This window comes from Bos indicus, chromosome 11, assembly GCF_029378745.1.
Source record: "Bos indicus isolate NIAB-ARS_2022 breed Sahiwal x Tharparkar chromosome 11, NIAB-ARS_B.indTharparkar_mat_pri_1.0, whole genome shotgun sequence".
NCBI lineage: Eukaryota > Metazoa > Chordata > Mammalia > Artiodactyla > Bovidae > Bos > Bos indicus.
The window spans coordinates 89,690,368-89,704,086 of record NC_091770.1 but is presented as its reverse complement, the minus strand read 5'-3'; the positions used below and the strand labels follow the sequence as shown (position 1 = coordinate 89,704,086).

Here is a 13,719-nt window from a genome sequence, read left to right as displayed (position 1 = left end):
GTGGCCCAGAGGCAACTGCTAGTTCATTTCATGCATATTTCCAGGAGTGCATATTTTTAATAGAATTGAGTTCTTACTCAATTTTATTTTCCACATAGCTTCTGAAGGATTTTAAAACCAACGGGCATTCTTATACTTTAATGAGAACAGCCAGTTCTTGACAATTCACATGAAAAGATGAGAAGAGATTCAATGGTATCCTAAAAGCCTCAGTTAATTTGGAAAAAAAAAAAACACACCAGATTTGGGTTTTGAATTGTTTACAAATTTGATTACGAATGTGAGTACAACTCGTGTTCTGGGAATTCACTTTATCTAGAAAATATACATATAATAATAAAAACAAAAGTTCTCTGGGCAAACTCATTCCTGGAGGATCTGGGGAAATGAACAAAAAAGTGATTTATTATTTTAATCCGGGCCATCTCGGCTTGTCCTTGTCTGATTCTACCCTCAATTCCCGTGTGTGAGTTTTTTCCACCCCAGCAAGCAATTTTCCCATATCAGCGTGATGTCCTGCTGCTGCTGCTGCTGCTAAGTCACTTCAGTCATGTCCGACTCTGTGTGACCCCATAGACAGCAGCCCTTCTGCTTCAGCTCAGTTCTGACACTCTTTACTTGGAGGTAGCATCAGACCCAAGTGGCACTAGTGGTAAAGAACTCGCCTGCCAATACAAGAGATATAAGAGACTCAGGTTCAATTCCTGGGTCAGGAAGATCCCCTGGAGGAAAGCATTGCAACCCACTCCAGTATTTCTGCCTGGAGAATCCAACGGACAGAGGAGCCTGGTGGGCTACAGTCCATGGGGTAGTAAAGAGTCAGATACGATAGCACAGCACACACCCAGCATCAGATCCTATGGGTTAGGGGCTCAGTACCACCAGAGGGCACCTTACTTCCCCATCCCCAGTACAGATGCCCATCACAACTGCAGGTTATCATCTGTGCTTCTCACTGACTGACCAGCTATGTCGAAGGGTCCAAGAACTCCCTCCTAGGGTTGGATTAATCTGCTAGATGAGCTCACAGAACTCAGAGAAACACCGTACTTACTAGGTTACCTGTTTATTATGAAAGGATGCAGTTTAGGAATAGCCGCTGGAAGAAAGAATTGCAGAGGGCGAGGTGTGGGGGAAGGGTACAAAGCATTCATGCCCTGTGGAGGGGCACCAGTCACTCTGAATCTGCACCTGTTCACCAACCCAGAGGCACTTTGAACCTGGTCCCTTTGGGTTTTATGGAGGACTCATTCTGTAGCATGACATCACTGGTCACTGGTGATTGCACTCCCCCTTCTGGAGGTCTGAGGTTGGGACTGAAAGTTCTAACGCTCCAATCTCATGCCCTGGCAATCACCCTCCACCATAGGTGGCCTAGAGCCTGCCCAAAGTCTGCTTTGTATCATAGTAAAAGACCTCTGTATTCATGTCACTGAGAGAGGCTGGGACCTGGGACCAGGAACCCTTTGTCCCCCTCCTGGAGGGCTTGCACTCGGACCAATGTCTCCTAGGGCAACAGGATGTGAAGAAACTAGAAGGGGCTAAAAGCAACTGTGACTTGCACAACTGGGGCAAATGACGGACACAATACACAAAGGCCAAAGTCCAGCTGCTGCTTCCGTAGCTGGGAGAAAACAGGAGTGTCCTGTGCGTGACCCCTGCAGGCAGCACCCCCAAGGGGTGCACTGCCCATCCAAGCCACCCCCTCCTTCCTGACCCACCCGTCTGCCCCCATCCTCATCCTATTTAAGAGACCAGCTCATCCCCTTTGGGGAGTGAACGAGGGAACTTGTTACTTGTCTTCACTCCCTCCTGCTGCAGCATGAGTCCCCGTAAAGCCCCACCTGAATTCCTCATCTGGCCTCTCAGCAATTTTTATCGACTAGAATCTTGGAACCCAGGGCAGTACCATCATCACTTAGGAAATTCCATGGGTTTTTGGAGCTCTGTACTAGGAAGGAGGGTGAAGACCAAATATTCATTTCTTATAAGAGTGCCAGAGAATTGATGCTTTTGAACTGTGGTGTTGGAGAAGACTCTTTGAGAGTCCCTTGGACAGCAAGGAGATCCAACCAGTCCATCCTAAAGGAAATCAGTCCTGAATATTCATTGGAAGGACTGATGCTGAAGCTGAAGCTCCAATACTTTGGCTACCTGATGTGAAGAGCTGACTCATTAGAAAAGACCCTGATGCTGGGAAAGATTGAAGGCAGGAGGAGACGGGGATGACAGAGGATAAGATGGTTGGATGGCATCACTGACTTGATGGACATGAGTTTGAGCAAGCTCCAGGAGTTGGTGATGGACAGGGAGGCCTGGCATGCTGCAGTCCATGGGGTTGCAAAGAGTCAGACATGACTGAAAGATTGAACTGAATTGATAAAGCATAATATCTCACCTTGAATCCCCATTTGTTCTGTGTCTGAGTAGACTGGCCTCTACTAGTCAATTCTTTCTTGGGGTTTGCTTTGTAGTGAACTTTGCTAGAACTCCTTCCCATAAGATGTTACAAGACATGTGTGTGTGTGTGTGTGTGTATGTGTGTGCGTGAAGGGGGAGCTGTGTATTTTTACAAGGTAAAAAATACACCTTGTCACTCCTTCCAGCATAACTCAGATGTCACTTGACTGCAGTCTTGTCTGCACCGCCCTGACCTGTGGCATGTCAGCTCTGGTGGCCTTATTAATTCACCACTGACTGGGGGCCCCGCAAACAACAGGCATTCATTTCTGAAGGCTGGAAGCCCAAGATCAAGGTGACAGCTGAGCCAGCTCCAGGTAATGAGTTCCTGCTGGCCTGCCCTCACGTGGCAGAGAGACTGCCAGTCAGTAACACTGGGGAGGGTGCCCAGGGCTCCAGGCTCTGAGAGGGGCTGCTCCCCATGCCTCTCCACTCCCAGGAGACCCCGACTCTGCATCTTTGGGTTTTGCTCGGTTGGTGTGTGCTTGTTTGCTGGAGTCTGTGGCACCTTCTCTTGATAAGATGTTGTGATTGTGTGTCTTCTTTCGGGGAAATGAGACAAGGCCTTACCCCGAGATCCTGTGATAACACGAGATTCTCAGAAATACAGCCTGATATCTAACATTCATCAACACATATGACATGGGAGAGGAAGGAAAAGGGGAGATAGAGAATTGATACAGATCTTCATACACATGCCAGAGGGCAGAAGAGGGAGAAGGAAGCTGAGTTCTTCCATCCTAACTTGGCGATCAGTCCTGGTGCCAGGGCCACAGACATGGAGAGTGCGGGGAGTTTGAGAGCTCAGGTCAGGCACCCACCCTGATCCAGACGGAGTCATGGAGGAGACACCAAAGCAACAGCCGGGAACCGAGTTCCAAAATATTAGAAGAGGACCCCAGACTGTCCAGGGATAGAGCACTTCACGGGATTGAATAAGCTCCTTAAAATAAAGTAGCTTTAAAAATCATAGCAGAGTAAGAGTTAAATACGAGGAGGTCAGGGCTTTTCAGGATGCACAGTGGTAAAGAACCCACCTGCCAATGCAGGAAACATGGGTTTGATCCTGGGTCGGGAAGATCCCCTGGAGAGGAGGGCAAGACAACCCACTCCAGTATCCTTGCCTGGAGAATCCCATGGACAGAAGAGCCTGGTGGGCTACAGAGAGTCCATGGGGTCACAAAGAGTCAGGCACGACTGAGCGACTAAGCATGCACGCACAAAGAAGTCAAATGGTTCTTGCTGCTGCTGCTGCTACGTCGCTTCAGTCGTGTCCGACTCTGTGCGACCCCATAGACAGCAGCTCACCAGGCTCTCCGTCCCTGGGATTCTCCAGGCAAGAACACTGGAGTGGGTTTCCATTTCCTTCTCCAGTGCATGAAAGTGAAAAGTGAAAGTGAAGTCCCTCGGTCATGTCCGACTCTGTGCGACCCCACGACCCCATGGACTGCAGCCTACCAGGCCCCTCTGTCCATGGGATTTTCCAGGCAAGTGTACTGGAGTGGGTTGCCATTGCCTTCTCCGAAATGGTTCTTAGAAGCAAACAAACAAAAGTCTCCAAAGGTCTCTCACCAGTGACATTACTGGTCACTGGTGATTGTACTGCCCCTTCTGGAGGTCTGAGGTTGGGACTGAAAGTTCTAATGCTCCAATCACATGACTGGGCGCCCTGGCAATCACCCTCCACCATAGGGGCCTTCCCACCTCCCACCAGTTCTATTCTTACTCCCAGGTTCCCCAGAACTGTCCATCCACAGGTGGTACCCAAGGCCCCGTGGATCCTGGCTCCCGGGACCCACTTCCACCCTCATTTCCAGTCCTCACCAAACCAGATGAACCTCCTGATGAGCCCTGGCTCCGTCGGTGTGGCTGTGCTGGGCTCCTCCCGCACGGCCCTGTGTCCAGGGGTCAGCCCCCCAGGGAAGCAGATCTGACACCTGGTGTTTGCTGGCAGGATGCTCTCCAAGGGGCTCCCAGGGAGAGTGGGGAGTAGAGGGCCTGGGATGAGGCTGAAGAGAGCTGCAGCTGCTGGGACTCTTCAGGACTGTCTGGAGTTAAGGCAGCTGGGCAGGCCTTTAATTCCCAGTGGACCAATGATCAGAAGCACTGCCTCCAGAAATCTGGCTGAGGTAGCCTCCTCTGGCAAAAGATGATTCCCAGGAAGTGAACTGTTGGTACCTGGCATGCCAGCAGCCCGGGGTGAGCCTCTGGTTCTGTAGGCAGGTCTGGTCAACAAACCACAGCATCAATCTGCCGAACCTCACCCAAGCCCTGTGCAGAGGACGGAGCAGCCATTCCGTGCACCCTCAGCCTATATTTTAATGACCTGTAAGACTTTACAGATGGCTTTCCTGGTGGTTCAGCTGGCAAAGAATCTGCCTGCCATGCAGGAGACCTGGGTTCAATCCCTGGGTTGGGAAGATCCCCTGGAGAAGGGAAAGGCTACCCACTCCAGTATTCTGGCCTGGAGAATTCAATGGACTGTATAGTCCATGGGGTCACAAACAGAATGGACATGTGGACACAACTGAGTGACTTACACAACAAAAAAAAAGACGTTACAGCACATGGTCACACCCCAGATAAAGGAGCTCCTCCTAATGTTGCCTTCTGCCTCTCTGATCCTCAGTTCCTTTCAGGTTTTCATGTTCACCGACAGCTGGCCATTTGCTTCAAACAGAGGTTCATCTAAGACTTGATGACTTACTTTCCTTCCCTGACACTGCGTTTTGACTTTCCCTAAGACCCAGGAGAGTGACTGTGACTCGACAGCTCAGTGGGTCCAGAAGCTGCCTATCAACGCAGGAGACGTAGGTTTGATCCCTGGGTGGGGAAGATCCCCTGGAGGAGGAAATGGCAACCCACTCCAGTATTCTTGCCTGGAGAATCCCCATGGACAGAGGAACCTGGTGGGCTACAGTCCATGGGGTCGTAAAGAGTTGGACATGACTTAGGGCTTCCCTCATAGCTGAGTTGGTAAAGAACCTGCCTGCAATGCAGGAGACTTGGTTTTGATTCCTGGGTCAGGAAGATCCCCTGGAGAAGGAAATGGCAACCCACTCCAGTATTCTTTCCTGGAGAATCCCCATGGACTGAGGAGCCTGGCAGGCTATAGTCCATGGGGTTGCAAGAGTTGGACACAACTGAGTGACTTTCACTACACGTCACTAGCGACTAAACAACAGCAAAAGCAGTATGGAGCAAATGCATGAGTAAGTATAGATTAGACTCCCATAGCTTAACACGGGCGTGTATGTCTCCTGGGAATTGTCCCCACAGGAGACAATCCAAGGACTCAGGCTGACCTCGCTGTAGAGTCCAACCATCGCAGTGGGTGGCTGTGTGGTTACTGTAATGGGGACCGGCCAGGCCAGTTAGAGGTCTTGAAATTCCTCTCTCTGTCTCAGCCCAGAAGTGACAGTCTTGCTGATTGTCTAGTGAACAAAACGAGTCACATGCCCCTTCCTAACTGCAAGGGGCTGGGACCTGTGCAGTAGCACATGGGTGTTCAGTGAGCATCAACTTTCTGCCCATAGTTAAGTTCATCTAATGTTGAATATAACTTAATCACTCCTTGAGAGTTGGGGAAACCTTTTAAAATTCTGTCAAGCCACAAGGGTCATATCCTATTGATTATTCCAGAAAAGCAATATAGTAAAACTGAATTGGCCAAGAACCTGGAGTAACAGCAAGTAACAGCACCGTGTATGTCACTAGTTGGCAGTGAACTTGGGAACTTCAAGGACCACTTTCAACCTCAGTGTTTCTATGTGTGACATGAAAAGATGAGATGAAACTTTCTCTCTGGTCTAAATGTTTATGTAGCATCCATGGCCTTTGCATCGGAGCCACGTAGAAGGACAAGTTAGCAGAGAACACTAGAAGACAAGATACACCTATTTTATTCAACAAATATGTATTAAGTGCCCAGAACCTGTTCTTACTGTGCTGGGCTTAGTGGTGAATAAGAGAGAAAATGTCTCTATTTCCTGAGAGGTGTCTGGAAAATATTTTTGCTCTTTTACTAGCATGGAAATCTTATGAGCACATACTCTACGAACTTTAAAGAAGGCAATGGCAACCCACTCTAGTACTCTTGCCTGGAGAATCCCAGGGACAGAGCAGCCTGTTGGGTTGCTGTCTACGGGGTTGTACAGAGTCGGACATGGCTGACGTGACTTAGCAGCAGCAGCAGCAGCAGCTATGACCTTTGATGATGTTTTTATTTTTGTTATGAAATTATTCTCTAAATTGTAGTCACACATGGGCACTGTCTAGCTGTTTGTTTAGTGAGCTGGGGGGTGCTGAAACAAAATACTATTGGCCCAGTGGCTTAAACGATGGAAGTTTACTATCTCACAGTTATGGAGGCTAGAAGTCTGAGATTAGGGCGCCAGCAAGGTTTGTTCCTCCTGAGGGCTGAGAGGAACCTGAAAGCTGTTCCAGGTCTTCTCCTAGCTTCCAGGGGTCAGGTGGAATCTTCAGTGATGCTTAATTTATCTCCATAAATTAATTTATCTCCATCCCTTCATGTTCCCAGAGTGCCCCCTTTATGTATCTGTTTTGAAATTTACCCTTTGTTTTTTTAATATTTGTTTCTAACTTATTTATTCAGCTATGCCAGTTCTTAGTTGCACAACTCAGGATGAGTTGTGGCATGAAAACTCTTATTTATTTTTTTTTATGAAAACTCTTTGTTGTGGCTTGTGGTACCTAGTTCCCTGACCAGAGGTGGAACCCAGGCTCCCTGCATTGGGAGCATGGAGTCTTAGCCTCTGGACCCCCAGGGAAGTCCCTTGAAATTTACCCTTTGTGTGAAGACACCCGTCATAGTGGATTAGGGCCCACTCTTCTCCAGTACGTCCTCAGTTCAGTTCAGTTCAGTTGCTCGGTCGTGTCCGACTCTTTGCAACCCCGTGGACTGCAGCAAGCCAGGCCTCCCTGTCCATCACCAACTCCCAGAGTTTCTCAAACTGATGTTCATTGAGTCTATGTCCTCACTGAGTCAGAATGTCCTCATCTGAACTAATTCCATCTGCGAGGACCCTATTTCCATACAAGTTCATGTCAGGAGGTGGGGTAGGCTAACACTTTAACCTGTGAATCTGGAGACAATTCACCCCTGAAAGTGAAAGTCGTTCAGTCGTGTCCAACTCTTTGCAACCCCATGGACTATACAGTCCATGGAATTCTCCAGGCCAGAATACTGGAGTGGATAGCCTTTCCCTTCTCCAGGGGATCTTCCCAACCCAGGGATTGAACCCAGGTCTCCTGCATTGCAGGCAGATTCTTTACCAGCTGAGCCACCAGGGAAGCCCAAGAATACTGGAGTGGGTAGCCTATCCCTTCTCCAGGGGATGTTCCCAACCTAGGAATTGAACCAGGGTCTCATGCACTGCAGGTGGATTCTTTACTGAATGAGCTATGAGGGAAGCCCAATTCACCCCTAGCAGCGCTCTTTCTACGTGTTTATAAGGATGAATTTCCCCCTTTCCATGTGTTATCTTTCCTAAATTTTATTTTTTCTTCCTTAAGAATTGTGGGCAGATTCTTTACCATCTGAGCCCACCAGCGAAGTCCTATGAAAGGCTGAGGGCAGGAGGAGAAGGGGGCAGTGGAGGATGAGATTGTTGGATGGCATCACCGACTCAATGGATATGTTACAGCAGACTTCGGGAGACAGTGAAGGACAGGGAAACCTGGCATGCTGCAGTCCATAGAATCGCAAAAAGTCAGACTCGACTTTGCAACTGAACAACAACAAGGCTGGGAAAGAAAGAGGGGAGGTGTTTGTGGGAATGGAGGCAGGGGTTGGACAAGAAAAGCTTTCCCAAGAGTCCCTGAGAGCAGCAGAGACTTTGCATCACTCTGAGAGGTGAGGAAACTTGCAGCTTTCTAGCCCACCTGGGAAGCTGGGCCCCTGGAAGAGAAACTGAGTGTAGCCTGCTTGGAAGGGACCCAGGACTCAGGGAAGGAGCTGCTAGATATATAGGGAGATGGGCTGAGCATGAAGGGTTACACCCTGGATCCCAACACCGTAAAACCCCCAGGGACCTGTGGGCCTCCAGGGAGAGACAATCAGAGCAATAGTTGACATTTAATTGCCTGCTTCTCTCCAGAAATAAGGAACTGAATTTAAGGCAATTTTAAAAATTAAAGAAATGTGAATGTTTTGGACTTTCAGAATGTGTGATTATGAACCCATGCAAACTCCACTGCCTGAAAAGGTTTAAACTTAAGCCACCGAATGAATCTTGATCTTCACTCAGTTTTGTAGCTAGAGAAGGAACTTCCTGATGGACTTCCATTTCTCCAGCCTCTGGACCATTTGCTGGGGCATTGATTCCCTGGCAACAACCTAGCACAAAACCTTGCCCTCAGTAGATAATCAACAAGGGGCTTCTTCAGAACGATGAGTCATGTTGCCTACAGGCACAAGCGCTTAGCAACAGTGGGTATTTTTAAAAATGAGCTTGACACAACAAACGTCTGGGTGAGACGGTTGACAGCCATGAGAGGAATGGACTGAAAATCAATCAGTGATGGGTGGATGTGACCTTGAGAGATGCAGGCAGCTCATTGGAGAGAACTAGGAAGGACACAGCTCAGGGCAGAGGACTCATCTACATTTACTGAGCACTTACTATGCCCAAGACCCTCTGGAAACTCAATAGAAAATTTACTTCATTTCTCATCTACAGACTCTTATGACCTAATAATCAGACAGTAAATATCCAAAACATGAAGTCTAACAGATGCCATGGAGACAAATGAACTATTTACACAACTCCAGACATCTGGAGATGGGGAGCAGTGATGGGTTAGGAAGACTTCATAGAGAAAAGTCTTGAGACATGAAATTCAGGGCATGGCCTGCTGCAAACTGTGTTATCAATGATGATGTCGTCTTTCCCCGTCGCCCCAACAACAAGCAGGTTAACAAAGACAAACAAACATGGGAATGACCTCACACACACAGTCACACACAGTCACATCACTGCTTAAGCACTTGCAAGAGACACAAAGGCTCAATGACACAACTGGATAAGAGGTTGGTTTTGTACATCAACCCTCTCCTTGCCAACCTTCCCCCTTCCCCCTCCCCCAGGCTTGATTCCCACGCCCCTGGTAATCTACAGAAGCATCTGCATCCGTGTGGACACATTCATCACTTCCCCGGATACTTGCTCTCATCCATCCATCCCTTCATTCATAAGCAGTATCGCACAGTGCTTTCCTGGCTCCACAACCCCTGTACAGAAGGGCCGAATATATTTTCTGTGAAGCTCAGGCCTTTATGCAGAACCATTTTCATCTTCTGGTGAGAGGCTGGGGTAACCAAGTGTCGTTAGAATTCTTCCCATTGTGCCTTCTTTCTTGAATGATGACATTTATACAAAGAATTTGACAGAGACATCAGAAGCGCTCATTCATATTTGGGAGGAATTCATATTTAAGAAGTTACCAGAATAACTTCTCAGTGTAGATGAGACAGATTTATTATTATTATTATTTTTAAAGATGTGTATGTAGTAGGGGAAGATAAATTATGCAGTGTCACGATAGCTAGTATTGTAGTTTGGGGGGAAATGAGACAAAATACAGCTAAGGATTATGAAATCCTTAAAATTTTCCAGTTATGTTGAGATTGCTCTTTGCTTATTTTCCTTATTTAATCCCTGCCAAGATCTCTATGACCTCTATGACCATTAGTAGTTTTCAGATAAGAAAATCAAAACACAAAGAAGTTAACTAACTTGCTCAGTTAAGGTCACTGGACCCATTAGGTGATGTACTAGACTGCAGAGTCAACACTGGAGGGTGTGGTGTTAAGGACGAAAGCGGTGAGGGTGGGTTTTCCCATACTTCGGGAGAAGAATCTATGTATTGAAGGGGGCATTCTTTCATACCCATCTTGTTCAGGTACGCATGCTGGAGACAGAATTAAATACCTGTGTAACTTCTAGTTATTAGGGGGAGTGGCAAGGAGAAATCTTACAGGAAAATTATACCTTCAAATACCTTTGGCTCTAACAAGCTCGAAACCGTAAGGCAGAGGAAGTCAACAGCCCAGAACTGGAACTCGGGAATCCACAGAGCCGAAGGACCAGACGAGCCTGGGGCTCCATCCGTCCAGCACGTCAGGTACGGGGAGGCAAAGACCTTTGGCGCGTTGATGAGATGCTAGCTTAGAAAGGCCCTCAGCCTTTAGGCACGGTCCCCACCGCCAGGGCATGGAGCCCGGGTTCCGGGAGCCCGGATCTGGTCCGAAGCGGCCCGGCCGGTTCTCTTTCTATCGCCGCGCTAAGACTGTTTTGGGTCCCCCATTCCTCTCCCAGCTTGCCGGTCTTTGTGCCCCCGAGCGTCGACATCAGCCTCGTCTTCTGGCTGCCACCTAACCGAGGCCGCGGCGTTCCTCCGGGCAGCTTGGGGTCCGGGAGGTCCTGGCGGAGCCTGGGTCCCCGCGGGCCTCGCGCGGGCGGCAGGGGGCGCTGCGCGCCGGGCGGGGCGGGGGCCGAGCCCGTGCGCCCCGCGTCTTTGTGCCGCGCGGCGCCGCCGCCCAGTCTCCCCCCGCGGGCCGCGCGCCCCGGCTGGAGGGCGGGCGGGAATAAAGGGCGGCTCCGCGCGGGGCGGCGCGGACAGCCAGCCTCGGACCGCGGACCTCGGTGCTCGGAGCCCCGCCCGCGGCCGAGCAGGAGCGGCGGCCCCCACCCCCCGGGCCCCGGACGCGCGGGATCAGGTGGGTGACGCGCGGCCCCTTTGTGTCGGCCTCGCCGGGGCGGGCGCGGCCGAGGGCCCCGGGGGAGGTGGCCGTGCCGAGCGGATCCGGCGGCGGCGACGGCCAATCCATCCCCGCCAGGGGCGCCTTCCCGGCCCTGCCCTTGGGTGGCCCGGGTGCCGCCGCGTCCCGGAGCTCCGGCGGGTCCCCGGGGCGGCGGGGGCGGCCTATGGGGTCCGGCCGGGGCGATCCGGCGGGGCGCGGTCAGGAGGCGGGCAGGTCAGCCCGGCCGCGGTGGGCCGGCGCCGCGTCCTCCGGGGTGCACATCCCGGCTCCCGGGACCGCGGCCGCCCGCGTCCCTCCAAGCCGTCCGCTCCCCAGGGGCGCGCAGAAAGTTGTCTGCCACCCCCCACCCCCCATCCTACCCTCCAGCAGGCTCCCCAGCTCCCCTGCACTGTCCTGGGCACCCAGCTCTGGGCCTCCTGCGAATCTGGACGATCAGGTCCCGAGGAGGAAGGGGTTACTCACTGCGCCCTCATCATCTCGTAGATGTCCAGCTCCAAAAGTTCTCTCTCCCTGCCCTCTTCCCAGCGAACAGGCACAATCATCATAAAAAGCCCAGTCAACAAATAGCCTGTGCTGGCCTCCTGCCAGGCCTTAAGGCTGGGTGAGGGAACCCAGGGGACTATCCCCAGGGGGTCCTGTCCTCCGTGAGGTGAGGGGGATCTGGTCTCCGAACTGGAAACAGACTCAATTCTTGCTTTGATGGTGGGAAGGAAGCCCTTTCCCAGGAGTGGGGCCTGGGGATCTGATAAGGACGCATTCCAGGCAATCTGGCCAGGGGCAGGGCAGATTAGCCCTGTGGATAAAGAAAGTGTGAGATCCAGAGAGCAAGGTGAGGACTGCCTGCCTGAGAACCCTGGGACTTCCCAGGAGGGAGAGGCCGGGGAAGGAGGGTCTGGACTGCTGGTGAAGACGGAATTGAGTCAGAGCTTGGAGGTGGGACAGGTTCTGGGTGGCCAGAGGGAACTGGCCAGAGGAGGAAGGGAGAAGGGACACAGGTGTGTACCTTGACCTTACCCTCGGACGTGCAGCCCGTGTGCTCCTTGGATGTGGTCCCTTTGGGATGGTGCCGAGAGCAGGTTCTCAGGAGAGGGAACTGAGATCCCCTTTTCCTAGTCTTCTAAGGGTTTCTAGTGCCTTTTCAAATCTTACTTTTATTATTTTCTAGAGAGTGCAAAGGAATTATGACTAGTGTGGTCAGATAGGGGTAGATGGTGAAATGTTGAATTCCAGGCCAACCTATGGCCTTGATCCTGTGGCAGTGGGAGCCATAGATGGTTCTGGATGGTTCAGAGAGTGGGCTGGACCCCCACTGAGAGTGGGGAAGGTGGCTGTGAGGGGTAGTCTGTTGTGGAAGGTGTGGCTTGTAGTCCCCCTGGTACTTCTCATCAAAGGTCAGGCAGGGCTTGAGAACCTCAGGAAAAAGCAAGATGCAAACAACCTGATTTTAATGGGAGGGGAGTTTTCCAGATCCAGCACCATTGGAGTTCGGAAGTTTGTGTAAAACGAAGCTCTGGTTCAAATGTCAGGATCCTTGGAAGGGAAACAGGTGAACCAGTCAGATGCTGGGGGTAGAGCTGTGGCCAGTGGGTGATGGTGTGGGCTCCCAGGGGCCTGAAAGATGTGGGTGTTGAGACCTGCACGAGCACTTTCAAACTCCTGTGCTTTATAAGCTTGTCCAGCGCCCTGGTTTTAATCAAGTGTGCTCATCGCACCCAGATCCTTGCCCAAGTACAGGGCTTGGCCTGTGGACTCCATGTGGTTTGGGACTCGGAAGGGACCTCCCACACTTCAGTGGACGCTGCTGGCATTCAGCGGGATGAACGTGCCATTCGGCCAGACGCCGGGAGCCACGTCGCCTGTGTTTTCCACTGTGGTTCATGGTTTGGCCCCACTGCCTTCTTTTGTGCAAATTTCACCTCCCTCTTAGGAGCCTCTCTCTTTCTGGTGTGGAAACAGGGAAAGTCTGTCCACACAGAGAGTGAGCATCACAGCTCACTGGTCATCACAAATCCCCAGCCCAGCCGCCCATTGTGACTGAGGACACTGTGGACTGGAGGGGGAGGTCAGGGGCGTGGCCACAAAGAGAGCCGTGGCCAGCTTGGGCCCAGCACCAGCCCTCCTGATGGTCTGCTGTTCTTTCTCTGGCTCCATGCTTAAACTGGAGGATGGAGACGTGTCTGCTGCCCTTGGGGTCTGCTGGTCTGGAGCCACTCCAGGTGATTCTTCCAGGGGATCTGGTCAAGCGAGGACCTGCCCTGGGTCCCTGGGGTGTGGACAGTCAGGGGCAGCCAGGAGGCTGTGAGTAGAATGGAATACTTCAACGGAAGATGGACCCTGTCGACACTCACTTGGACCTTTGAGGTCCAAGGATTGAGTTGAAGGTTCTTTTCTTTGAGATGAAAAGTCATCCGAGGTCATCATTTCTGGAAGCAGTCTCCTCTCTCCTTTGTTTCTGCATCACTGACACTCATGGA

At 51.2% G+C, this 13,719-nt stretch overlaps 1 protein-coding gene across 4 annotated transcripts in view; it reads left to right on the top strand.

The window, feature by feature from the left end:
* The first annotated feature begins 9,763 nt into the window (after positions 1-9,763).
* RNF144A (ring finger protein 144A) overlaps positions 9,764-13,719 on the top strand; it is a 128,592-nt gene continuing 124,636 nt past the window's right edge. The window contains exons 1-2 of one of the 4 annotated variants that reach the window (XM_019970736.2): positions 9,764-9,781; positions 10,499-10,605. The gene's annotated coding sequence lies outside the window, so the exon portion shown is untranslated. Of the gene's footprint in view, positions 9,782-10,498; positions 10,606-11,063; positions 11,201-13,719 lie in introns of those variants that run through there. The other 3 variants (XM_019970735.2, XM_070799180.1, XM_070799178.1) reach the window with 3 other exon arrangements.